This window comes from Capra hircus, chromosome 3, assembly GCF_001704415.2.
Source record: "Capra hircus breed San Clemente chromosome 3, ASM170441v1, whole genome shotgun sequence".
NCBI classification, from domain to species: Eukaryota; Metazoa; Chordata; class Mammalia; order Artiodactyla; family Bovidae; genus Capra; species Capra hircus.
Window position 1 is genome coordinate 30,842,084 of NC_030810.1, and position 25,049 is coordinate 30,867,132.

At 42.9% G+C, this 25,049-nt stretch overlaps 1 long non-coding RNA gene across 1 annotated transcript in view; it reads right to left on the reverse strand.

The window, feature by feature from the left end:
- Positions 1–21,647, reverse strand: part of LOC108635642 — a 33,824-nt gene extending 12,177 nt beyond the window's left edge. Inside the window, exon 1 of the long non-coding RNA XR_001917904.1 lies at positions 21,275–21,647. This is a non-coding gene — a long non-coding RNA (uncharacterized LOC108635642). The remainder of the gene's footprint in view (positions 1–21,274) is intronic.

Consider the following 25,049-nt stretch of genomic DNA (forward strand, 5'->3'; position numbering starts at 1 on the left):
AACTCCTAACAAAATAATTGGTTTAAGCAAAGATTGTCTGTAGATGAAACCATTAGCTGAAAGTCTAAAGGAAATCTTGGGATAGAGATATTAGACTGTTTCTACCTGAAATTTTTGATTAAATTAGCATCATAAAAATGGTGCAATCAGACTTTCTGTGCCTCCTAATGTGACACAGCATGAAGTATAAAGTGCCAGCAATGAAATGCTCTTGGGGAAAAACCCTGGACTTGAATCTCCTCAAGACTTAACTAGCTTCTGGCTTACTATAAATGGAAAGGACACAGAAATCAGTTAAATGACACTACAATGATGCAAACAGACACATTCAGAATGTAGGATTTTCTATAAGACCTGGTTTCTTCAATAAGAAAAACAGCATAAAAGGGGCAGAATCAGGGAAAGACACCAGGGGAAAAGGGCTGTTGTAGTTTAGATGAGACTTAAGAAATACAACTGATTGCAATATGCGTGGATTTTTATTTATATCTTGATATGAACAACAGTGCCTCACATTCTTGGGATAATTAGAGAAATCTAAGTACTACACCAAGGCATAATAGTGAATTTCTTTAGGTATGATGATAGCCCTGCGGCTAGCCCAGAAAGTGTCCATGTTGGTGGTGGGTGAAGGATGCAACATGGTTTTTTTTGTTTTTGTTTTTATTTTTGCTATTAGTGAAAAAAATCAAGGATTGCAAATATTTTTTTAACAAAATATGTATTAAGTCTGAGACATACCCTGGACTATTCATAAGTGAAATGACATGAGATTTGGGATTAGAAAAAGCAAACAATTGGATGGAATGGGGTAGGTGGGCAAGTGATGAAACAAGAGAGGCAAAATACTGATGTTTTATATATATATACACATAAGAGAAAGTGAAGTTGCTCAGTCGTGCCCGACTCTTTGCAACCCCATGGATAGTAGCCTGCACCAAGCTCCTCCATCCATGGGATTTTCAAGACAAGAAGTACTGGAGTGGGTTGCCATTTCCTTCTCCAGGGAATCTTCCCAACCCAGGGATCGAACCCAGGTCTCTCACACTGGAAGTCCTTGTGTATATACACATACATACGTATATACACAAACATGCATACTGGTTATATGTAGTTTATTACATTATTGTACTATATTATGGGCTTCCCTGGTGGCTCAGATGGTAAAGTATCTGCCTGCAGTGTGGGAGACCCAGGTTCAGTCCCTGGCTTGGGAAGATAGGCTACACAGTACTATTCTTGTACCATTATTATTATTTTCTCACCATTTTGGACTTCCCTGGTGGCTCACACAGTAAAGAATCTGCATGCAATGCAGGAGACCTGGGTTTGATTCCTAAGTACGAAAGATTTCCCTGGAGGAGGGCATGGTAATCCACTCTAATATTTTTGTCTGGAGAATCCCATGGACAGAGGAGTAGGTTGGGCTACAGTTCATGGGGTCACAAAGAGTCAGACATGACTGATCAACGAACACTTTTACTTTCATACACATTGTGTATGTAGGAAAGTTTTCATAATAAAAAATTTTTTAATAATATGGGAAAATCTAAACTCAGACTTAATTTTGTTTAAAAAATATTTGCGATCCTTTATTTTTTTCACTAATAGCAAAAAAATTAAAAAGCCATGTTGCATCCTTTACCCACCACCAAACCAAGGCCTCACATTTGGTCACCACTTATGCTGTGTGTGTTCCATCCTTGAACTAATCAGTCTGAATGAAATGGGGGTGTTCATTTGTCTCACAGTCACCAGACTGTAGCTTGGTAGCAGGAAATGTGTCTTATTCAACTTTGAACCCCAAGCGATGGTACACAGCCATTGCTGGGAGTAAATGCACATAATAGGTGAATATTCACAGGAATCAACCAGAGATTGTTTAAAATACTGATCCCTAAACCTCAACTCTAGAACTGCTGAATCAGAAAGTCTGTGTGGGGTCTAGGGAGTGTTCGTTTTTAGTAAATTTCCCAGTGATTCCTATGCACACGGTTTGGAGTCCACACTGAGCAACTCTTATTTCTCTATTAAACAGTCATGCAGGACAGTTTCACAGGGGAGCTCAGAAATAAATAGAGTCAGTAACTGCATATAGATGGCACGTATGCAGTTATCAGTTTCAGAGGCTCCGATTTCTGAGGTTAAATAATGAGAAGGCTGATTAGCAAATACAAAGGGTGCAAAGCAGCTTCAAATGCAGCATTTGATTTCAATTTCATTTTTATTTAAATGGAAACATCTGCAGGAGTCAAAAGCAAAGCTTCTTGGTTACAGACAGAGCAGCCATGGGTGAATATAAATCCTAGCTTTCCAGAAGGCTTTGTGAGAGGGATAAGGAGCACACGACACTAATGAGTGTGATTATATAAGGCACGAGCTTGTTATAAGGCACGAGCTTGCAATAAGGCTTACACGAATAGGGGCTTCCTCAGAGTCCAATTTGTAAAATTTCTCATTTTCTCCCATCAGCCCCATGGGCATCTGTTTACATCTGCCAGCTCATTGGTCAGAATAACATTGTTTCCACACAATTCCCAATATCATGCCAATCTATTGTTAGGGGTAGGGAGTTAGTTGCCTCATGAGCCTGGAATTTCCCTCCCCTGGTGTCCAAGTAGAGGACAGGGGGATGATCACTGAATGATTACCTGGTCTAAGAGATCCTACATTGGGTCTTGGAAATAAAGGTCCCAGATTCCTGCAAATTCTAGTCCTCGGTTGCCCCTTAATTTCTGCCTGTCTCCAGGCTTGGAAAATGCTCCGCCCCTGCCTAAAATGCCCCTCCCCTACATCCCTGCCTGACCAGGTCCATTGAGCCCCAGCTTAAGAATCTGCTTTTCCAGAAGATTCTTCTGACATCACCCTAATGTAGAAGCTCTTCTCTGTTCTCTTGTAAGTAGTCTGAGGTTACCTCCATTTTAGCATAATTGCCTTTTAAATTTTGTAAGTCCTGCCTCAACTGAGAGAATGCTATCTCACTCATTGCCACATCCCAGGTATCTTGCACAAATTTGGCAGACTGCAAATACTCAACAAAGGCAGTAAAACTGAAGGAATAAATGAATGAGTGCTTAACCAACACATCTAAGTTACTCAGCCAATCCAATTCAAGAGAATTATGCTCCTAAGTTGAAATATTAGCAGTATTTTGAGGAATTTCTAAAATACTGGAGAGTTAGAGAAATGCCACAGACAGGAGATAGATACAAGTGTTAGTTTTTCAAAAGGCAGTTGAAGGTGAATTTAAGACCATCGGAAAATTAACTTGTAACTGATTATTAGCAAAATTTAGGAGCATTTTAAAGCAAAGACGTGATCATTGGGTTATAGTAATGCATAGTTTTTCAAATCATCAATCTCCCAAACTCTCTCTCCCATTCAAGTATTTAACAAACCGTGTATAAGGTCCATCTGAAACAAGAAAAACATTAGCAGAAAGATAATGCTATTTAGACAAATTTTAGTTGGTTAAATTTATGTGTTAATGAATATATCAAGATTAGTCTGCAGGGAGAAGGCTGTCATCACTTCTTTGCTTTCCTGATTAACAGTTATACAAATTACTTGATAAAGATTCATAAGATAAGCTCATTAAATACATCCATCCATTCAATAAATAACTGTTGAGCCCTTTCTTTATGCTTTCCCATGAGAAGCTCATTGCAGAGTAAATAGCTAATTATACTACATGACAGATTATACAATGTGACAGATGCTATCACAGATTTTGAAGCAGAATCCCAAGAGACTGGCCTAGACATCACAGTTGTTAATACGAGCTCCAGGTTTTCCTTGAATTCAGACAAGGATCTAGAAAATTATGTCAGATGATACAATCAATTTTAAAGTATCTCTAGCCAAAACTGAATAAAGGAGAAAAATGAGAGCAAAACTTTGAAATACCTCCACTGACAAGAACAATGTGTTGAAAACTAAAGGAGAAATGTAATGATTAGTAACATTAAAACATGCAAAAACTGGGCTTTACCAATTATACAAGAAAATAATGTGTGTGACCTGGTTTGCTGAGTCTGTTAAATCCACATATCTCTAGCTTACTATCTTTACTACAGTAGTAGATAAAAGAATATAATCACAGCAATATGATTTCTTGAGTCTCAGGGTCCTCATATATTTAGTGGGCCTAATAATAGGAGCTGCCATGAGGACTTGTGGAGTCTCTAGGTATAGCTGTATAGGAGAAAATTAAACAAGAAAATTAATTTGCTCATAAAATATTTATTGACTCACTACCATATTTTGGTGATAAGCTCTGGGTATGTGTGAAGCGCTTTGTACCATGCTTAGCACATAGTACATGTACAAAAAAATGGTACCTGTTATTATTATTATTAAGCCCACTTATAATGATCCTGGTTAGCCACTCTGCAAGCAGAAACAGAAACTGCACTTGGTTTTTTGTTTTGTTTTGTTTTGTCTTTTAGTTTCAACAACAGGAGGGATTGTGCTGGGCTGAGGAAGTTAGCACATGGTAAACCTCTTCAGAGCTCTTTCCTTATCAAGTGTCCTTGAGAGTTCCAGGCAGAGGCAGACTCTCAGGATGGTGTCCACTGCTAGACTTGTTAGGGCAACTAAGTGTTTTCCATATCAAGTCACAATTAGTCCCAGACTAGACCAGCTTTCTTAGGAGTTCACCTTTGAACTCCTAAGAATTGTTAGTCTGTAACACACTGCAGAAGACTTCATTTTACTATCTTGGAATAGAAAAAAAAAATGCTTAAGATTATCTTAAAAGGTATTAGTTAAGAGCCTGGACTTCTTGGTGTCAGACAGCCCGAAGTTTAAAACCCTAATTGTCTGACCTTGGGAATGTTATTTTATTTCATCATTAGTTCAGTGCAGTACTTTGAAGATTGAATGAGATTATTATGTACCTCGAAGTGTAATAGGGAAGAAGAGATCTTATTCCATATTGGATCTGTTTCTTTATTGTAATCTTTGTATTCTTTAACTTTTTTGTCAAATTTGGAATGTCGTCTATAGCCCAAAATATACAGGATAGTTTATTGTCAAGGTTCTGACATCGAAGGATACAATACTTTTCCATTCATTTAAAGATTGAAAGCTGCAGAACAGAGAATAACATTTGTCTTGTTGGAGGTTTACAGAAACATCGTCATCTGCCCTACATCGACAGCTGCAAGAACAAAGGATTCCAACACCAAGAAGTTTGAAATAACCAGTGACACCCCCTTCCCAATCAGTGTAAAAAAAAAAAAGCCTTGATTCTGACTTGGGTGAGATGGTTCTCTAAGATGTTAGTCTGCCATCTTCTCTGACTCCCAGTTTTCCAAATAAAGTCATTATTTCTTGCCCTGACACCTCAGTGTCCTAACTTATTGACCTGTTATGCAGTGAGTAGAACAAGCTTGGACACAGTAACCGGGAATCCATTGAATGGTAGTGGTCAGGAGCAGTAACTGCTCATTGGTTCACAGTTGGCTGTTAGAAAGTTCTCCATGAATTGAGCCAGGAATTTCCTTACTCTTTGTTCTTACCAGTGGTCTAAAGTCTGCCCTCTGAAGGTAGAGAATCATACCTTTACTTTCTCTATTTCTCTGGGAAAGTGCTTCAGATAGCTGGAGACGCCAGTGATGTCTCCTTAGGGTGACCAACTATTCTAGTTTGCCCAGGACTCAAGGGTTTCCTGGGATACAAGACTTTCAGTGCTAAAATTGGGAAACTTCCAGGTAAACCAAGTTGGTTGGTCACCCTACCTCCCTCTCTGTTCTCCTCCAGACTGAATAACCCCATGATCTTCAATTATCGCTCTTGAAACCCATGTGTGATCTCTTACCTTCCTCTCTCTCACCTTATAGGTATTTGTTTTTATCATTGTCCTTCTTCATGTATAGCACAGAAACATTTATACTACTGTATAGATGTGGTGACTTCACTTTCACTTTTCATTTTCATGCATTGGAGAAGGAAATGGCACCCCACTCCAGTGTTCTTGCCTGAAGAATCCCAGGGATGGGGGAGCCTGGCGGGCTGCCGTCTATGGGGTCGCACAGAGCTGGACACAACTGAAGTGACTTAGCAGCAGCAGCATAGATGTGGTAGATTTTCTTTTGTGATAAATGACATTGGTTCTTTTCTTTTCCCCATCTCAGGTGCAAACATCATTCTAAGTCCATGGGTCACTACGTGCAAGACTCCCTGTTTCTTTATCCTCATTGTCAGCATTCCTGACATTTATGTCTCTTTCCTGATTAGGCACTCATTCTAATATGAGAAAGATGAGATGAAGATTTATGTCACTGTCAACCATGTAGTTGCTTTTTATGCATGTGTCTTTCTATTTGCCTATATGGCATTATGCTAGAGACTTCATTTTCTTTTTCTAAAAAAGTAATGGTTCTTGTAAAGATCTGTCTACATTACCATGTAGACCATCATTTTCTTGACTCTAATTGCTGTATAGTATTCCTGAGTGTATATCCAACTCATTCTCTAAATCGATCTCCTCAATGATGATAAACATATACTATTGTGATGAGCACCTCATTCATGTCCCATTTAAGAGAAATTCTCTTGGAACAGTTTTACTTACCAGAATCTCCCTGAACTTGTTTCAGTTCAGTTCAGTCACTCAGTCATGTTCAACTCTTTGCGACCCCATGAATCTCAGCACACCACACCTCCCTGTCCATCACCAACTCCCAGAGTTCACTCAGACTCACGTCCATTGAGCCCGTGATGGCATCCAGCCATCTCATTCTCGGTCATCCCCTTCTCCTCCTGCCCCCAATGCCTCCCAGCATCAGGGTCTTTTCAAATGAGTCAGCTCTTTACATGAGGTGGCCAAATACTGGAATTTCAGCTTTAGCATCATTCCTTCCAAAGAACTCTCAGGACTGATCTCCTTTAGAATGGACTGGTTGGATCTCCTTGCAGTCCAAGGGATTCTCAAGAGTCTTCTCCAACACCATAGTTCAAAAACATCAATTCTTTAGTGCTCAGCTTTCTTCACAGTCCAACTCTCACATCCAATACATGACTATTGGAAAAACCATAGCCTTGACTAGACAGACCTTTGTTGGCAAAGTAATGTCTCTGCTTTTCAATATGCTATCTAGGTTGGTCATAACTTTCCTTCCAAGGAGTAAGCATCTTTTAATTTCATGGCTGCAATCACCCTCTGCAGTGATTTTGGAGCCCAAAAAAATAAAGTCTGACACTGTTTCCACTCTTTCCCCATCTATTTCCCATGAACCCAAGTGTGTATATATATATATACTTATAATATTATATTATATAAATTTTATATATAATTATATATATTTATAAATATTGATATATATAACTATTATATATATATATTTATATAACAGAGAGAATTCTTATCATTAAATAATTGGAAGAAAGAAAAATTTATGCTGAGCTTCCCAGAATGACACCTGGAACTACACAGCAGAACTGGCCCACCAGGGAGCAACGGGGCCAAAGGACCTAGAAACCAACATGACCTCTCTGAAACTAGGGATTTCGATTGCCCAGTTTCTTGACATTCACATATTAGGACCAGATATCAGACCCTCTACTGAAAAATGAACTGAAAAATGAACTGCTGCTATTTAAAAGTCTTTGTGATCACACTTACCAACAAAAATAACAGACACAGCAGAAAAAAGACCTCTGTCTTGTGATAATCACTCTCACCTTCCAAATAGTATATATAATATCAGATACATATATATAATAAAAATATCACATACATGCTTTCCTTGGAGGAAGCTAGGTCATTAATGGAACCTGAACAATAAGGGCATATGGAAGATACAGATTTTTGCATTTCTTTCCCCTAGGAAATCAACTTCTAAGTGAGGCAGAAGGAAGTTGGGTGAACCAGTCTAGAGAATTCGCCAGAAACCAAGAGTGAAGCTGTTGGATCATGGGCGTATACAAACTTAATTTGCTCAAGTTGTGCCAGATTGTTCTATAGAATGACTACATAAGTCTACCCTCTCTCCAACAGTGCATGAGGGGTCCTGATCCCTTCTTCCCCAACAACACTTGGAATTACACAGCTAACAGTTGTTTGCCAACCTAGTTACAATGCCAAAGTAAAAGGCACATTTTTAGTGCCCCAGCACCCTGTTGGAACCAACTGAACTTGACTTCTAAAAATTTTTCCTAGTGTTTCTGATGTGAGCTGCTACTGCACTAATTTTCCTGAAGCCAGTAGTTCCATTGTGTATATAATCTTAAATTCTGGACTTGACTTTTTAAAAAATTTCTTGTAAGTAATATTAGCCCACTGAAGAGTTGGACACAACTGAGAGACTTCACTTTCACTTTTGACTTTCATGCATTGGAGAAGGAAATGGCAACTCACTCCAGTGTTCTTGCCTGGAGAATCCCAGGGATGGTGGAGCCTGGTGAGCTGCCGTCTATGGGGTCACACAGAGTCGGGCATGACTGAAGCGACTTAGCAGCAGCAGCAGCAGCTGGTCTATCAAGATTATTTTAAAATCTATCTAAGTATTTTATCTATTTATTAACTGATCCTTTCTACTCTGAGAGAGTAGAGGGAAAGAGAATTAATTTTCTATTTTATACTTGAGAAACTCATAAAAGGTAAATAACTTGCTCAAAGCCACCCAGTGATAAGTGGAAGAGACATGATCTGAACCAGGCATATTTGCAACCAAAGCCTTTCACACACAGTGTTATATGGTGCTTTGCAAAATCATACAGTGTATGGAGTGTCTGAGGACTAACCCAGACTCTGACTTGACGATTTAAAACTATTTTCAGAATTACTATTTCAGAATAGTTCTTTTTATGGCCTTTATAAATAAAGTCTAATGAAAAGACACCAAAAGTGACCTAATGGAAAAATTTTAAGATCTTAAAATGTATTATTGCAAAAACTAAGTTTCTCATTAAAAATGGTTCAAGATAGGGAAAGTGTGCTTTTCTGTGACCTCCATACTTTTGCACTTGCTGTTCACTGAAAATCTCCTTTCTCCACCTGGGCAACTCTTGCTCATCTTCCAACACCCAGTTCAAGGTGATTCCTTCTGTTTTGTCTGCTGGAATCCTTCAGAGAGATTCAAATTGAGACACTTTTGATATCAGAACCCACCCTCTTAATTTTTATATGCAAAAGTTAGTGTGGAAAGAAACAAAAACAAACCCATGAAACAATGTGATTCACCTTGTAAATGATGTAACACTAAGGCACAAAGGGCACAGAGAGGACGAAGCATCTGACTCAACTGAGAGAATCATGGGAGCTTTTTAGAGAGTGTGATTGTTGAATTGAACCTTGAAAAAGGAGCGGGGTTTGGCAGGTAGACAAGGTAGAGAGAATTTCAGAGAGAACTGGAGCAGCCAAAGTAGGGAGGAATGAAAGAGCATCTTTCTCCTAAAAGCGTAACGATACATTCTTCCCCAAAAGATCAGTCAGAAGATCCTTTTTAAATAACTCTGAATCTTGGAGATCATCTTTGTAGTAAATTTACTTTAAATTTTTTTAATGTACTCTAAAACTACCTTGTTATCACTAATAAATGAATGGTATGACTAAGGTTGCTGGTGTTTCCCCAAATTCTCTGATAACAAGACTTGTCTGGGATTCTTGTTAAAAACACAACTTCCTGGGTTTCCCTGGTGGTCCAGTGGTTAAGAAATTGCCTGCCAATTCAGGGGATATGGGTTCAGTCCCTCATCCAAGAAGATCCCACACGCCACAAGGCAACTAAGCCTGTGTGCCACGTGTGGTGTAACTACGGAAGCCTGCATGTCCTAGGGCCCCACACTCCACAACGAGAATCCACCATAATGAGAGGCTTACACACTGCATCTTAGGTCCATGAATCAAGGGTAATTGGGAGTGGTCAAATAGGCGATGGCAAGAGTGAATGTTGACATTGTAGGGATCAGTGAACTAAAATGGACTGGAATGGGTGAATTTAACTCAGATGACCATTATATCTGATACTGCAGGCAAGGATTCCTTGGAAGAAATGGAGTAGCCATCATGGTCAACAAAAGAGTCTGAAATGCCATACTTGGATACAATCTCAAAAACGAACAGAATAATTTCTGTTCGCTTCCAAGGCAAACCATTCAATAGTAATTTAAGTCTATTCCCTGACTACGTTTCCCTGGTGGTTCAGTAGTGAAGAATCTGCCTACGAATGCAGGAGGCATAGGAGACAAGGGTTTAACCCCTGGGTTGGAAAGATCCCCTGGAGGAGGACGTGGCAACCCACTCCAGTATTCTTGCTTCCCACATAGCTCCATCGGTAAAGATTATTCACGTGCAATGCAGGAGACCTGGGTTCAATTCGTGGGTCAGAAATATCCCCTGGAGAAGGAAATGGCAACTCACACCAGTATTTTTGCCTGGAGACTCCCATAGAAGAGGAGCCCGGCCGGGCTATAGTCCATGGGAGTGCAAAAAGTCGGACACAACTGAGCAACTAAACCACCACCATGCCGCAAACAGTAATGCTGAAGAAGCTGAAGTTGAACGGTTCTATTAAGACCTACAAGACCTTCTGGAACCAACACCCAAAAAAGATGTTCTTTTCATTATAGGGGACTGGAATGCAAAAGTAGGAAGAAAGGAAACACCTGGAGTAACAGGCAAATTTGGCCTTGGAATGCGGAATGAAGTAGGGCAAAGACTAACAGAGCTTTGCCAAGAAAATGCACTGGTCAAAGCAAACACCTTCCTCCAACAACATAAGAGAAGACTCTAAACATGGACATCACCAGATGGTCAACACTGAAATCAGATTGATTATATTCTTTTCAGCCAAAGATGGAGAAGCTCTATACAGTCAGCAAAAACAAGACTGGGAGCTCATTCTGGCTCAGATCATGAACTCCTTATTGCAAAATTCAGACTGAAATTGAAGAAAGTAGGGAAAACCACTATGCCATTCAGGTATGACCTAACTCATATCCCTTATGATTATACAGTAGAAGTGACAAATATATTCAAGGGATTAGATCTGATAGATAGAGTGCCTGAAGAACTATGGACAGAGGTTCATGACATTGTAGAGGAGGCAGTGATCAAGACCATCCCCAAAAACAAGAAATGGAAAAAGGAAAAGTGGTTGTCTAATGAGGCCTTACAAATAGCTGTGAAAGAGAAGTGAAAGGCAAAGGAGAAAAGGAAAGATATCAGCATCTGAATGCAGAGTTCCAAAGAATAGAAAGAAGAGATAAGAAAGCCTTCCTCAGTGATCAATGCAAAGAAATAGAGGAAAATAATAGAATGGGAAAGACTAGAGATTTCTTCAAGGAAATTATAGACACCAAGGGAACATTTCATGCAAAGATGGGCTCAATAAAGGACAGAAATGGTATGGACCTAACAGGAGCAGAAGATATTAAGAAGAGGTGTTAAGAATAGACAGAAGTACTATACAAAAAAGATCTTCACAATCCAGATAATCACGATATTGTGGTCACTCAACTAGAGCCAGACATCCTGGAATGGGAAGTCAAGTGGGCCTTAGGAAGCATCACTATGAACAAAGCTAGTGGAAGTAATGGAATTCCAGTTGAAATATTTCAAATCCTAAAAGATGATGTTCTGAAAGTGTTGCACTCAGTATGCCAGCAAATTGGGAAAACTCAGCAGTGGCCACAGGACTGGAAAAGGTCAGTTTTCATTCCAATCCTGAAAAAAGACAATGCCAAAGAATGCTCAGCTACTGCACAATTGCATTCATGCACCTGACCTGCCTCTTGAGAAACCTATATGCAGGTCAGGAAGCAACAGTTAGAACTGGACATGGAACAACAGACTAGTTCCAAATAGGAAAAGGAGTACATCAAGTCTGTATATTATCACCCTGCTTATTTAACTTATATGCAGAGTACATCATGAGAAATGCTGGGTTGGAGGAAGTACAAGCTGGAATAAAGAGAGCCAGGAGAAATATTAATAACCTCAGATATACAGATGACACCACCCTTGTGGTAGAAAGTGAAGAGGAACTAAAGAGCTTCTTGATGAAAGTGAAAGAGGAGAGTGAAAAAGTTGGCTTAAAGCTCAACATTCAGAAAACTAAGATCATGGCATCTGGTCCCATTACTTCATGGCAGATAGTTGGGGAAACAGTGGAAACAGTGTCAGACTTTGCTTTCCTGGGCTCCCAAATCACTGCAGATGATGACTGCAGCCATGAAATTAAAAGACGCTTACTCCTTGGAAGGAAAGTTACGTCCAACCTAGATAGCATATTGAAAAGCAGAGACATTACTTTGTCAACGAAGGTCCATCTAGTCAAGGCTATGGTTTTTCTGGTGGTCATGTATAGATGTGAGAGTTGGACTATAAAGAAAGCTGAGCGCCAAAGAATGATGCTTTTGAATTGTGGTGTTGGAGAAGACTCTTGAGAATCCCTTGGACTGCAAGGAGATCCAACCAGTCCATCCTAAAGGAAATCAGTCCTGAATATTCACTGGAAGGACTGATGCTGAAGCGGAAACTCCAATACTTTGGCCACCTGATGTGAAGAACTGACTCATTTGAAAAGACCCTGATGCTGGGAAAGATTGAGGGCCAGAGGAAAAGGGGACATCAGAGGATGAGATGGTTGGATGGCATCACCGACTCAATGGACATGAGTCTGAGTAAACTCCAGGACTTGGTGATGGACAGGGAGGCCTGGCGTGCTGTAGTCCATGGGGTCGCAAAGAGTCAGACGTGACTGAGCACCTGGACGGAACTGAACTATGCACTGAAATCAGAGAGTCACCCCACTGGCCACAACTAGAGAAAACCCAAGTAACAGCAATGAAGACCTAGTCCAGTCATAAAAAACAAACAGGTGAAACAGCTTCCTGGGCCCCCTAGAGCTTCTTACTCAGTGGGTCTGGGATGAAGCCAAGAACTTGTAAAGTTTAACAAGCATGCACAGGAGATTCCCATCAACAGAGAAGTTTGGAAAACACCGAGCTAGCATGGGCCCTGACATCCAGCACTCCTCCAAGGACTCTCTGCAGAGGTAAACTTCAGCGCAGCAGTCAGCCTCCCGGTCAGTTAATGATTAACTCGTGGGAACCACTGCCCTGTATAATTTAAAGATATATTTCATTAAAAAATGTGACTGTGAGCACTATGCTTGATGATGCTGTGGATCTGTCTCTTGCTTCAATGGTGTTTGGACAGAAAAGACCCAGGGAAGTTCCCTCCTCCAGGCTCTAACCACTTGCAAACTTTTTTCCTATCAAACCTTCGGAACCAACCACTCAGCCAGCCTCAGACTCTGGGACAAGCTCACACCATTTTTTGAGATTAATTTCTTATTGCTGATCAACCACATGATCCCACATTCATCAGAATTATTCCCTTCAGGAGGAAGCTGCCATTGACCTCCCAGTCAACCTGCATCTGCAAGCCTCCTACACTACCTCTCTCTGGGCTTCTATTTCCACCACAATGATATGACTTTGGAGGGCATGGGCCACTTCTTCTGTGAATTGGCTGACCCCTAGGTAGGGCTGGGTAATTATCTCTTGCAAAGGCTCGCCCTCAAGCAGCACCAGGAGGCTCTGGAGCCCAGCAGCCTTTGAGAAGCCCCCTCTGGTGTCAATGCAACCACCTGACACTCTGCAGCCAGTGGGCTGCTTTTTAACTATCCTGAAGCCCTATCCGAAGACTTGGACCAAATACAAACAATAAATCTTTTTGCAGCAAAAATTAACAATAATAATAGTAGTAGTGTGAATTCAGAAGCTTTGTACCACATTTCTCTTTATGAACACAGTGCCTGACACTTATCCTGCAGTGTCTCATCCAATCCCCTCAACAATCTTGCCAGGTAAATCTTTTTATTTTTTATTTTCTACATTGTACAGATTTGGAAACTGAAGCTCAAGAGATTTGGGGAAGGTATGGGTCATGCAGCTTATAGTAAGTAGCCAAATTGAAATTTAAAGCCAAATTCATCTGAATCCAGAGATCATGTTCTTCCCATTATCCCAGATTCTGGAAGCGTCTATGGCAGAGTCTTGTCACAAAGTCAGTCTATACAAATGTCTGACCATAATTTAAATCTGCATGCCTTTCCTCAGCATCTCTCCACTTTAGGTTGACATTTCACTGACCTTTTCTCCCCCACCCAACCTGCTTTACTCCAAGAAGCCATCCTATTTTCTCCTTGCCACTTTGTTGCAATTTTTCACCCAGATTATTTGTATCTCTAACAAGTAAGGCCACGCCAATATCTGGCATTAAAAGAAGCATGAATCTTCATTCCTGAGGTAATAAGACCTTTTTTTTCCAAGTTCCTTCCTTCAAAGTTCATGAACTTCATAAAAAATAAGACCCACTCTGTTACAGCCCAGACCTCTGCTGCAGGACGCCAAGGCTGAGTAAAGGCAGTGCCTGCATGAAAAAGAAATGTATCCATAGATTAGCACTGACTTTGTCTTCCACCAACCAAATTCAGAGAAAGACACAGTAGGAGGCACTCTAGCCCACATCTGAGCTTCCTGGTTATGCACTGCGGGTGACATTCATGTCCCAAGAACTAAGTGGACCTTGATACAGAGATGTTTGTAGTCTTTATTGGGCTTCCCAAGTGGCTCTCAGTTCAGTTCAGTTCAGTCGCTCAGTCGTGTGCGACTCTTTGTGACCCCATGAATCGCAGCATGCCAGGCCTCCCTGTCCATCACCAACTCCTGGAGTTCACTCAGACTCACGTCCATAGAGTCAGTGATGCCATCCAGCCATCTCATCCTCTGTCATCCCTTTCTCCTCCTGCCCCCAATCCCTCCCAGCATCAAAGTCTTCTCCAATGAGTCAACTCTTTGCATGAGGTGGCCAAAGTACTGGAGTTTCAGCTTTAGCATCATTCCTTCCAAAGAAATCCCAGGGCTGATCTCCTTCAGAATGGACTGGTTGGATCTTCTCCAACACCACAGTTCAAAAGCATCAATTCTTCGGCACTCAGCCTTCTTCACAGTCCAACTCTCACATCCATACATGACCACCAGAAAAACCATAGCCTTGACTAGACGGACCTTAGTCGGCAAAGTAATGTCTCTGCTTTTGAATATGCTATCTAGGTTGCTCATAACTTTTCTTCTGAGGAGTAAGGGTCTTTGAATTTCATGGCTGCAATTACCATCTGCAGTGATTTTGGAGCCCCAAAAAATAAAGTCTGACTCTGTTTCCACTGTTTCCCCATCTATTTCTCATGAAGTGATGGGACCGGATGCCATGATCTTTGTTTTCTGAATGTTGAGTTTTAAGCCAACTTTTTCACTCTCCTCTTTCACTTTCATCAAGAGGCTTTTTAGTTCCTCTTCACTTTCTGCCATAAGGGTGGTGTCATCTGCATATCTGAGGTTATTGATATTTCTCCATGCAATCTTGATTCCAGCTTGTGTTTCTTCCAGTCCAGTGTTTCTCATGATGTACTCTGCATAGAAGTTAAATAAGCAGGGTGACAATATAGAGCCTTGACGTACTCCTTTTCCTATTTGGAACCAGTCTGTTGTTCCATGTCCAGTTCTAACTGTTGCTTCCTGGCCTGCATACAGATTTCTCAAGAGGCAGGTCAGGAGGTCTGGTATTCCCATCTCTTTCAGAATTTTCCACAGCTTATTGTGAATGGGAAAGAATTTGCCTGCCAATGCAGGAGACCCAGGATCAATCCCGGTGTCAGGAAGATTCCCCAGTAGGAGGACATGGCAACCCACTCCAGTATTCTTGTCTGGAGAATTCCATGGGCAGAGGAGCCTGGCCGCCTACAGTCCATAGGGTCACACAGAGTCGGACATGACTGAAGTGTCTTCATGACTGAAGTGTCTTAGCACTCAACGGTCTTTGTTTTGGCTTCCCAGGTGGTGCAGTTGTAAAGAATCTGCCTGCGAATGCAAGAGGCTCAGGTTTGATCCTTGGGTCAGAAAGATCCCTTGGAGTAGGAAATGGCAACCCACTTCAGTATTCTTGCCTGGAAAAGTCCATGGAGCCTGGTGTGCTACAGTCCATGGGGTCGCAGAGTTGGACATGACTGGGCAACCTGAGCATACACAATCTTTGCTTATGGTCTTTTCTACCTCTCGGAAATAAAGCTTTGGAGAAGCCTAACACTTGACTCTTCAAAGTTATCAGAGATTTTCATCCATCTCCACACAGAATAGTGTGGAAGACCCAGGGATGCAAGGAAAGAGTTACCCCCGGCTGTTTCTCATCGGCCTCCTGTTCCTCAATGCCAGTGGCCATTGCCACATGCTTCTGCAGCTGCCCAGTAATGGTCCCATGGTGGCCATCACTTCATAACTCCCGATGTCTCCTCCTCTGAAGCTCTTAAAGGCCACTACCCTCCCCTGGTAACCCCAACTCCTAGCAGCTCACTTTTATAACTACTGCACTGAGGCATGCATCCCTAGACCCTCCAGGAACTTGGCTCACCTGCCCATCAACTCCCTGCTAGCATTCCAACGCCCGTTCAGAAGATATGTTCTGAGGACCAATCATAGTCTCGACAAGAAGGAGTCACCTTGAATGAGATCCGTCCCTGCTTTTCCACCAGCCTCATCTCCTCCCCTGCCCAAACTCTCCCCTCCCCTTCCTACAGACCCTTCATTCTGCTCCACCCAGCCACCTATATTCTCTGCTTTGGCTGCCAAGCTGCTGGAGAAGCTTGCCTAACAATGCTGAATTGCAGTAGAAAGGAATTAGCGAGCTCTGCCTTGGCTTCAGTTTCGACATTGTAATGCTATGATGAGAAACAGGAGGAAAAGAATCCAAAATCCCTAGTATCCTATGTAACCCAAGAAGGTGTTCAGCAGATATCCCCACCACCCACTTGATGTCTGAATTCTAGCAGTCCATCCAGTTGCTGTGTCCTCTGAGCCATTGCCCTCTCATCAGGAAAACAGAGGCAGAAAAGTCTTCAGGCCACAGAGAAGATTCAAAAACAAACATGTCAACAGCCATTATTCCCTTGTGCTTTCCCTAAATGAATGTGGTCTCTCTGGGCTTCAGATCCCACACCATTACCTGAGTTCTAGGTGGCTTCAAATCAGCAGCTTTACCCTACTGCATCAGAGGAGCTCTGCTGATGACAGGTTTAAGACCTGCTAGACTCCTAGAACCTTTGCCATTGCCTCCTAATTCTCAGCTAAGACCATTGAGAAAAACTGTAAAAAGTCTCAGAAAACAACTCTCAGGAGCCCCTGCACCCCGGGAGGTTTGGTGCAAGCGAATGTAACATGCTCAGCGCTCTGAGGCCCTCGGCCCCATCCCAGATGTGGTGGGCAGCGATGATGAGGAGTGGGTTGCATTTCCTATGAATTAAGCCATCAGGCGGGAGAACAATATCGTCATTGATGGGGAAAGGTCACTGAAATTCCAAGGACACTTGAAGCCTTTCACTGGGTTGAGACAGAGATGCCTAATGTTAATCCGACGTAATGCAAGTCTCTGACAGCCTATTTTCTAATGGGCCTATGGCAGCTCAATTGGCCATTCACTGTGATTCAGTGCATCCTCAAGGAAGTGGTTTGGAAGGGGGGAACCTATTTTTTAATCTGTGGTCTGAAACTCCCCCAGAATATATTAGCATGGGCCATTCTGATTCTTGGGGGAAAAGGTGCTTTGCTCCATTCAAGACTTAATTTACTTGCCAATGGGGGGCTTCCAAGCACAGTGAAATCAATGTTCTTTCATTTATTAAATACGCATTAATGGGGCACAGAGTATAACTAATACACAGGCTATTTCGGCTGCCCTCCTCAGGGTGGTTTCTGGCCTATGACCTCGGCTCTAAGGCCCACCTCTTTTCCCTGGTACTTTGGAGTTTCATCCCTTTATTTGATGAATAATTCATGTGTGCTCGTCTTCTTCCAGGCACTATAGTAAGCAATGAAATGGCCAACATGACACAGCTTCCCCTGACATGGTTTACTAACTAGCTGGAAAGTCAATCCATGACTTTATTTATTGCAAGTAAGTGACATGGGTGTAGAGCTGGGGGAAGTTCAGGACCCCCTGCGAACGTACAGCAGGCCCTCTGTTAGGGGAGGAAGCAAGGGGAATTGGAAGACGTTTGGAGAAACTGAAATTTCAGCCAGGCCTGGACAGTAGGCTAAGAGTTAGTTGACAGAAGGGGAGCAAGAAATAAGGGAGCTAAAAGGAGGGCGCTGTCCCTGGGCTTTAGGGAGTAGGGAGGGCAAGGGGAGAGGCGTGGCTGAAGCAGAGCCAGCGGATAGAGGGCAGGGCTACTTGTTCCACTCACTCTGGCTTCCCAATCTGCATGTAGTCTCTAGATCTGCTTCAGCTTTTCAACCTACAGTCCTTAGTGAGAGCCCAGCCCCCAGAGTGCCAGGCGAGGCCCAGCTTCCCAGGGGCCACTTGTCAGGGAGGGGAATCCAGACCACCTCCACTCACATCTCCAGGGTCTTATTATCATGATTAGAAGAATCAGTGTGAACTGGGGAGGCATAATTTGTCCACTAAGTAGTACCTGTGATGCAGTGTTTAGGACAGAGTAAGCTCAGTTTCCCAGCTCTTTTTCTTTGTCTTTGCTGGCAAAGAAATAACCTTTAGGAGAGGAGGGCACAGAAGTGAACCATTTGTCTCCCTAAATGAGTTCTCACCCGCTCACCTTCTGGCTTGAATTAGACTCTGCCCAAGAAATGAGCGATGCTACAGATAAAACTTTAAGGAAACATGAAGAACAAGGGCAGAGTTGAAGGACAGGAGTGTGGCCAACATTGTGTTTACTTTTCACAGTGAGAAAAAAGTAGGCACAGGACATGTCACCGGTGTCCTTGACACTGAGACCAAGCGAGGATGGAGGCACACGATCAAAGGCATTAGAGAAGAATATCCAGGACATTGGAGAAGGAAGCAGCAGTGAGCACGGGAGCAGCTCACTCAGCTGGCTGCCTTTTTGTGAACAGATATGAGTAGGTGGTTTAGTGAAAGTCCATGGTTTCTCTGGGATTCAACAAAATACATGCCAAACACTCCTTGGCAATCCTCAGGCTACAAATGTGCTCTAATTATGATGTGTCTGCAGAGTCAAGGCCAGAGTGTATGAGAGCATGGAATAGTCACCTACCCAGCCTGTGGCAGGTCTGAAAGGCTTCCAGAGGGAGGCTGGAGGCTTACCTGAACAGAGAAATCACACATCTCTGGCACATGGTAGGGGAGAGGCTAGAAGCAGGTGGTACAGCATGGTGTGAATTCTGTAGCCAGCCTGCCTGGGATCAAAGAGGGCCCTACTGATCACTAGCTGTGCAACCCTGGGCAAGTTCCTCTAACCTCACTGTGCCTCAGTTTCCTCATCTGTAAGATGAAACTGATAATAGCACTTACCTCATAGAGAAGTCTGAGCACTGAAGAATTGATGCTTTAAACTGTGGTGCTGGAGAACACTCTTGAGAGTCCCTTGGACTGCAAGGACATCAAACCAGTCAATGCTAAAGGAAATCAATCCTGAATATTCATTGGAAGAACTGATGCTGAAGTTGAAACTGCAATACTTTGGCCACCTGATGTGAACAGCTGACTTACTAGAAAAGACTCTTATGCTGGGAAAGATTGAAGGTGGAATAAGAGGGTGACAGATGATGAGATGGTTGGATGGCATCACCAATGGACATGAGTTTGAGCAAGCTCCGGGAGATGGTGAAGGACAGGGTGACCTGGCGTACTGCAGTCCATGGAGTCACAAAGAGTAAGACATCACTGAGAGACTGAACAACAACTTAAGTTTGATGTGGAAATCTCTGAAGAGAGTCCATATATACAAATTACTTAGAGCAGCGCCTGATAAGTGCTCTATAAATGTTAGCTATGATTAAGGAGATGTGTGATTAAGGTTTTTTTAATTAATAGACTTTATTTTTAAGCAGTTTTTAGATGTATAGAGAGAGCAGAAAGTGCAGAGATCTCCCATAGGCCCCTCCCTTTCACACACAATTTCCCCTCCTTTTGGCATCTTGCATGAGCGTGGCACCTTTGTTAAAATGAGCCAATACTGACACATTATAACTAACTACAATCCACACTTTACACTAGGGTTCACTCTTTGAGTTGTACATTCTATGGGTTTTAACAAATGTATAATGTCAGGTACCATTACAGAATCACACAGAATAGTTTCACTCCCCCCAAATCCTCTGTATTCCATCTCTCCCTTCACCCAGCCCCAATTTCCTATTCCCTGGCAACCACTGTTTTTCTTTTTTTTCCTATCTCCATAATTTTACCTTTTCTGGAATGTCAGATGATTAGAACCAGACAGTACATGGCCTTTTCAAACTGATTTCTTTCGCATAGCAAAATGCATTTAAGTTTTCGTTGTGTCTATTCCCTGATTAAGTTCTTGTAAGGAGGAGGTATATTCATACCAAGTTGAATGGCAGTACTCAAAGGAAGCTAAATAAAGGGTCTTTGCTTTGTCACTCTATAGAAAGTTCTGCTAATATTTACCTTTGGAATCCTGCTACTTCATCCTCCAGTGAGTTCCCACTGTTAATGCTTTTTGCCCCTAGTTAAGTGACTCCTTTAAAATACAAACATTCCTGGGAGGTCACATTTTAAATATTTCATGGCTAGAACTATAGCATTGTTCAGCTTAAAGGGAGCCTCAGCACCAAACATTCTCAAACCCTACATTAAAGATGGGAATCAGAGAGAGAGGTGACTTACTGAAGAGTACACAAGACAAGTGACATGTCATTCATCTAAGAAGTCACCTGTGACTTGAATGCAAGTTTGGAGAGACAAGGACAGTAACCACACAGCTTGAACTGAAGAATTAAAACACAAGTTTCAACAAAAAAAATATTTTGAGTAGCAACCATGAACATATACAACTATTTATACAATCCCATAAGTATTTCATTTATAAACTTTATCAACAGTAATAAATTAAGGCAAGACTATACATTTATTGACTTAGTTTAATGCTGTTACTGTTGATAAAGTTTATAAATGAAATTCTTTGTGCTTCCTAGGTGGCGCTAATGGTAAAGAACCAGCTTGCCCGTACAGGAGACTTAAGAGACTGGGATTCGATCCCTGGGTCAGGAAGAACTCCTGGAGAAGGAACTGGCAACACTCTAGTATTCTTGCCTAGAGACTCCCATGGACAGAGGAGACTGGAGGGCCACAGTCCACAGAGCTGCAAAGAATCGGACATGACTGAAGCGACCGCAAACGCACGCATGCATTTACAGACATACTTACTGGGTGTCTACAAAATGCAAGACAATAAGCTAAGATATGCATGTAAAAATAATATGTACTTACAGAAAGTAGGAATCAATGACTGCCTGGGTCAAACCAGGAAGGCTTCCCCAAAGAGGTGGCATTTGATCCTGTCCTGAAAGATGAGCAAACGTAGGCAGGGAAGAAAGGACACTGCGGTGACCCTGGGATGAGGAACGTGGGTGACGTTTATCCAGGAGCAGTGAACAGTTTTAACTGGCTGGGAGGAGGGCACAGAGGGGGTCACAGAAATGGAGCTTCACTTTCCCCATCACAGGGGCAAGGTGACCGTAGGCTGCGGAGGGACTGGGCTGGGCAGAGCCCTGGGAAGGCTGACTCCTCCGTTCACCACTGTTCCCAGGACCCAGGCTGCTCCACCAGGGTAAAGTGTTCCGCTACCCGCATGAACGCTTGCCAAGAGGCTGTCTACAGCAGGTTCTTGGAGAACTCAAGGACTCCCAGCTTCCTCCCTGTGTCCTTGGAGGTCGTGTCCTCATTGTGCTCTCTAAGGAACAAGTTTCCTCTCAAAGGGCAGACAATAGAATTCTTCCGAGAGAGCCTTCACAGGCAGGAGATGTCCTAAGGCAGCCTTCATTCAGCCTTGGTGGTGGGGGAGTGGAGGGTGGGCTTTCCTTCCTGGAAGTCCAGCTTATTAGCGAATTGCCTCCCCACCCTCCTCCCAACCCTGCTGGCGGCCCTGCCCTTCCAGCCCCCTTCCTCTGCTAATGCAGCAGCCCTTGCAGTCAGGATGGGTGTAAGCAACTTTCTCCATTAAATTCCAGACTCCTTACTTGTTGCAACTGTTTTCCCACCAGGCTTCCCAAGCTTGTCAGAGCAAGGAAGGCTCTGAGTCTGCAAGACACCTCATTCAAATAAACACCCAGGCAACAAGCAAGCATCATGTTAAAGAAGAATCAGGAGTGCGGTTGACAAGGAGAGGTCTTGGGAAAATGAGGGCTGTTTGGACTGGTCCCGTGCCAGTCTTTTGAACACTTGTCTCCTTCCTACCTGCCTTCTATCTCTGTGGATATAAGCACACATATGTATACATGTACACACACACACACACACACACACACACACACACACAACTCCAGCCATCCTCATTCTCTGTGCGTGTGTACATGTTCAGTCACTCGATCATGTCCAACTCTTTGCAACCCCATGAACTGTAGCCCGCCAGGCTCCTCTGTCCATGGAATTCTCCAGGCAAGTATACTGGAGTGAGTTGCCATTCCCTTCTCCATGAGATCTTCCCTGACTCAGGGATTGAACCCACGTCTTCTGTGTCTCCTGCCTTGGCAGGTGGAACCTTTACCACTGAGCCACCTGGGAAGCCCCTTATTCCCTATACTCACCCCCATAACTGACCTCTACCACCAACTTTCCTGACCCCTCACATCCCCACTAATTCTTACAGCACCATGAACCTCAATACCACAGGATACAGTGAGGACACCAGCTTTAAATCCTACAGACAGGGGCTGTATTGTAACCCTAGTACCTGTCTGGTGTCTGTACCATATATAAACCTTCCTCAGCTTCAGTTTCCTTACATGCAACCTGGAGATAAAGAAAATGAAAGGACTAAAGGATACAAAGTGTGAAAATAACCAAGAACTCAGAGTATAATCCCAAATGATTTCCTCTCCTCTACCTCCCTTAACAAATTAAACTCAATTGCATTCAAACACACAGCACCAGACTGTCCCTTCAAGGTCACAGAGAAGCATTATGATGGGACAGGCAAAGGCTGAGAGACAGATCCTGTCTCATAGAATAGAGGCCCCCAACCCCCAAGTCATGGACCAGTACAGCCTGTTGGAACCAGGCCACCCAGCAGGAGGCAATCAGCGGGTAAATCTAAAACCGTCCCACCCACTCCCCCATCCCCAGTGCGTGGAAAAATTGTCTTCCATGAAGCCAATGCCTGGTGCCAAAAGGGCTGGAGACCACTGTCATAGAAGATAAATTGTTTTTGCAAAGAACAGAAACCCCAACTCAAAATGGCTTGAGGGAGGGGAAAAAAAGAGTTTATTGCTTTGGCAAAAGAGATAAATACTCCCAAGATCCATTCTCCCATCCTTCCCTTTAGTAATAGGACTCCCTGCCTCGGTGATCCAAAGGTTGTGACCAACTCTCCCACACATTCCAGAGACCTCTTCACCTGGCCTTCCTTGCATCTAGATGTGGCTGTATATTAGAATGTAAATGAAGGAGGTAAGTATGTTCTCAGGTCACTTTCTTAAAAAAGATATTACTCTCCATATCTTTGTTTGCTCTTCTCCTGGGTTGAGAAAAGAGTCCACTGAAGCAATCACTTGGGACCTACAGATGGAAGCCACATGTTGAGAATGGCAGACCTACTCTGGCAGCCTAGACCACTTGCCTCTGGGCTGTTAGGTGAAAGAGACCTTAATTTGTGTATTACTTAAGTCCTGTTGCTGAGGAGTCTGTGTAATAGCAATCTGGCTGCCAACTTATTAACAGTTTCAGGTGAGACTTGATTCAGCGATCTCCAACAATATCAGTGAGGACCCAGTCTCTTTCATTGTCTCTGCTCTGTTTCCAATTGTGTTTATCTTCTTTTCAGACTCTGTGTGATCCCCTCCCATAACTGGCCACTACTTCCCCAGAACAGCTCCAGGGTCTCCCGGATACTAACAGAAATTTCTGCAGCCTTGTCCAGCTCTTTGTGACCCCATGGACTGTAGCCCGCCAAGCTCCTTTGTCCATAGGGATTCTCTACACAAGAGTATTGGGATCTTCACAACTCAGGGATTGAACCCAGGTCTCCCGCATCACAGGCGGATTCTTTACCATCTGAGCCACCAGGGAAGTCCATACAGCCCTCAAATCCTCACACAACACACTTTAGAGAAGAAGGATATTTTCTTCCCTTGTCATCACAAAATGGCAGGAGGGAGGCTAAAGGACAGAAAGATAAGCCAGCAAACTTAAATGGCCTACAGTTATTCATTTTCTCCTTTGAAATCTTGCTTAACTGTTTAGCTAGAGCCATTAGCTTAGGACTTACACCAAGTACAATAGACTTTAGAATCCAGCTCTAATATTCAGACTGTGCTTCTTCAGAGACCTTGTGGGTTTCTATTGTGGGAGGCAAGCACCTATTTCGAACAATGTCCAAGACACACAAGAGAGGAAACTAATTCCCCAAATGAAATTAAGTGCTGTAAGGAAGTGGAAATCAATTCTGGGAAGCTAAACAATGGTAAATGTCCATTCCATCACCTATATACTGATATCATCCAAACTTGTAATTCTAGCCCAACCTCTCTCCTGTGACTCAGACAGGGCCAGGACTAGAGTGAGGCAGGAAAGGAGCCCATGGTGAAAATTTTAAGGAAATACTCATTCTCAAGTTCAGCCCTCACTTGTTGAACCCTGAGAGTGAGTGCCTCCTTCAATTTTGCTCCCTAACCCTAGCCTGGACCAGCCTGTGTTCAGTTCAGTTCAGTCACTCAGTCATGTCGGACTCTTTGCAACCCCATGAATCGCAGCACTCCAGGCCTCCCTGTCCATCACCAACTCCCAGAGTTCACTCAGACTCACATCCATCGAGTCAGTGATGCCATCCAGCCATCTCATCCTCTGTCGTCCCCTTCTCCTCCTGCCCCCAGTCCCTCCCAGCATCAGAGTCTTTTCCAGCCTGTGTATTGGTCATTGATCTACCAGGATATTTCTTTGGCTTCCTGCCTTCCAGTATGATTAAGATAGATTCTACCACCTACCCCTCCCCTCCCTCTCCTACACTCCCTATTTTACTACCTCCTGCCACCAATATCTGGTTACTCAA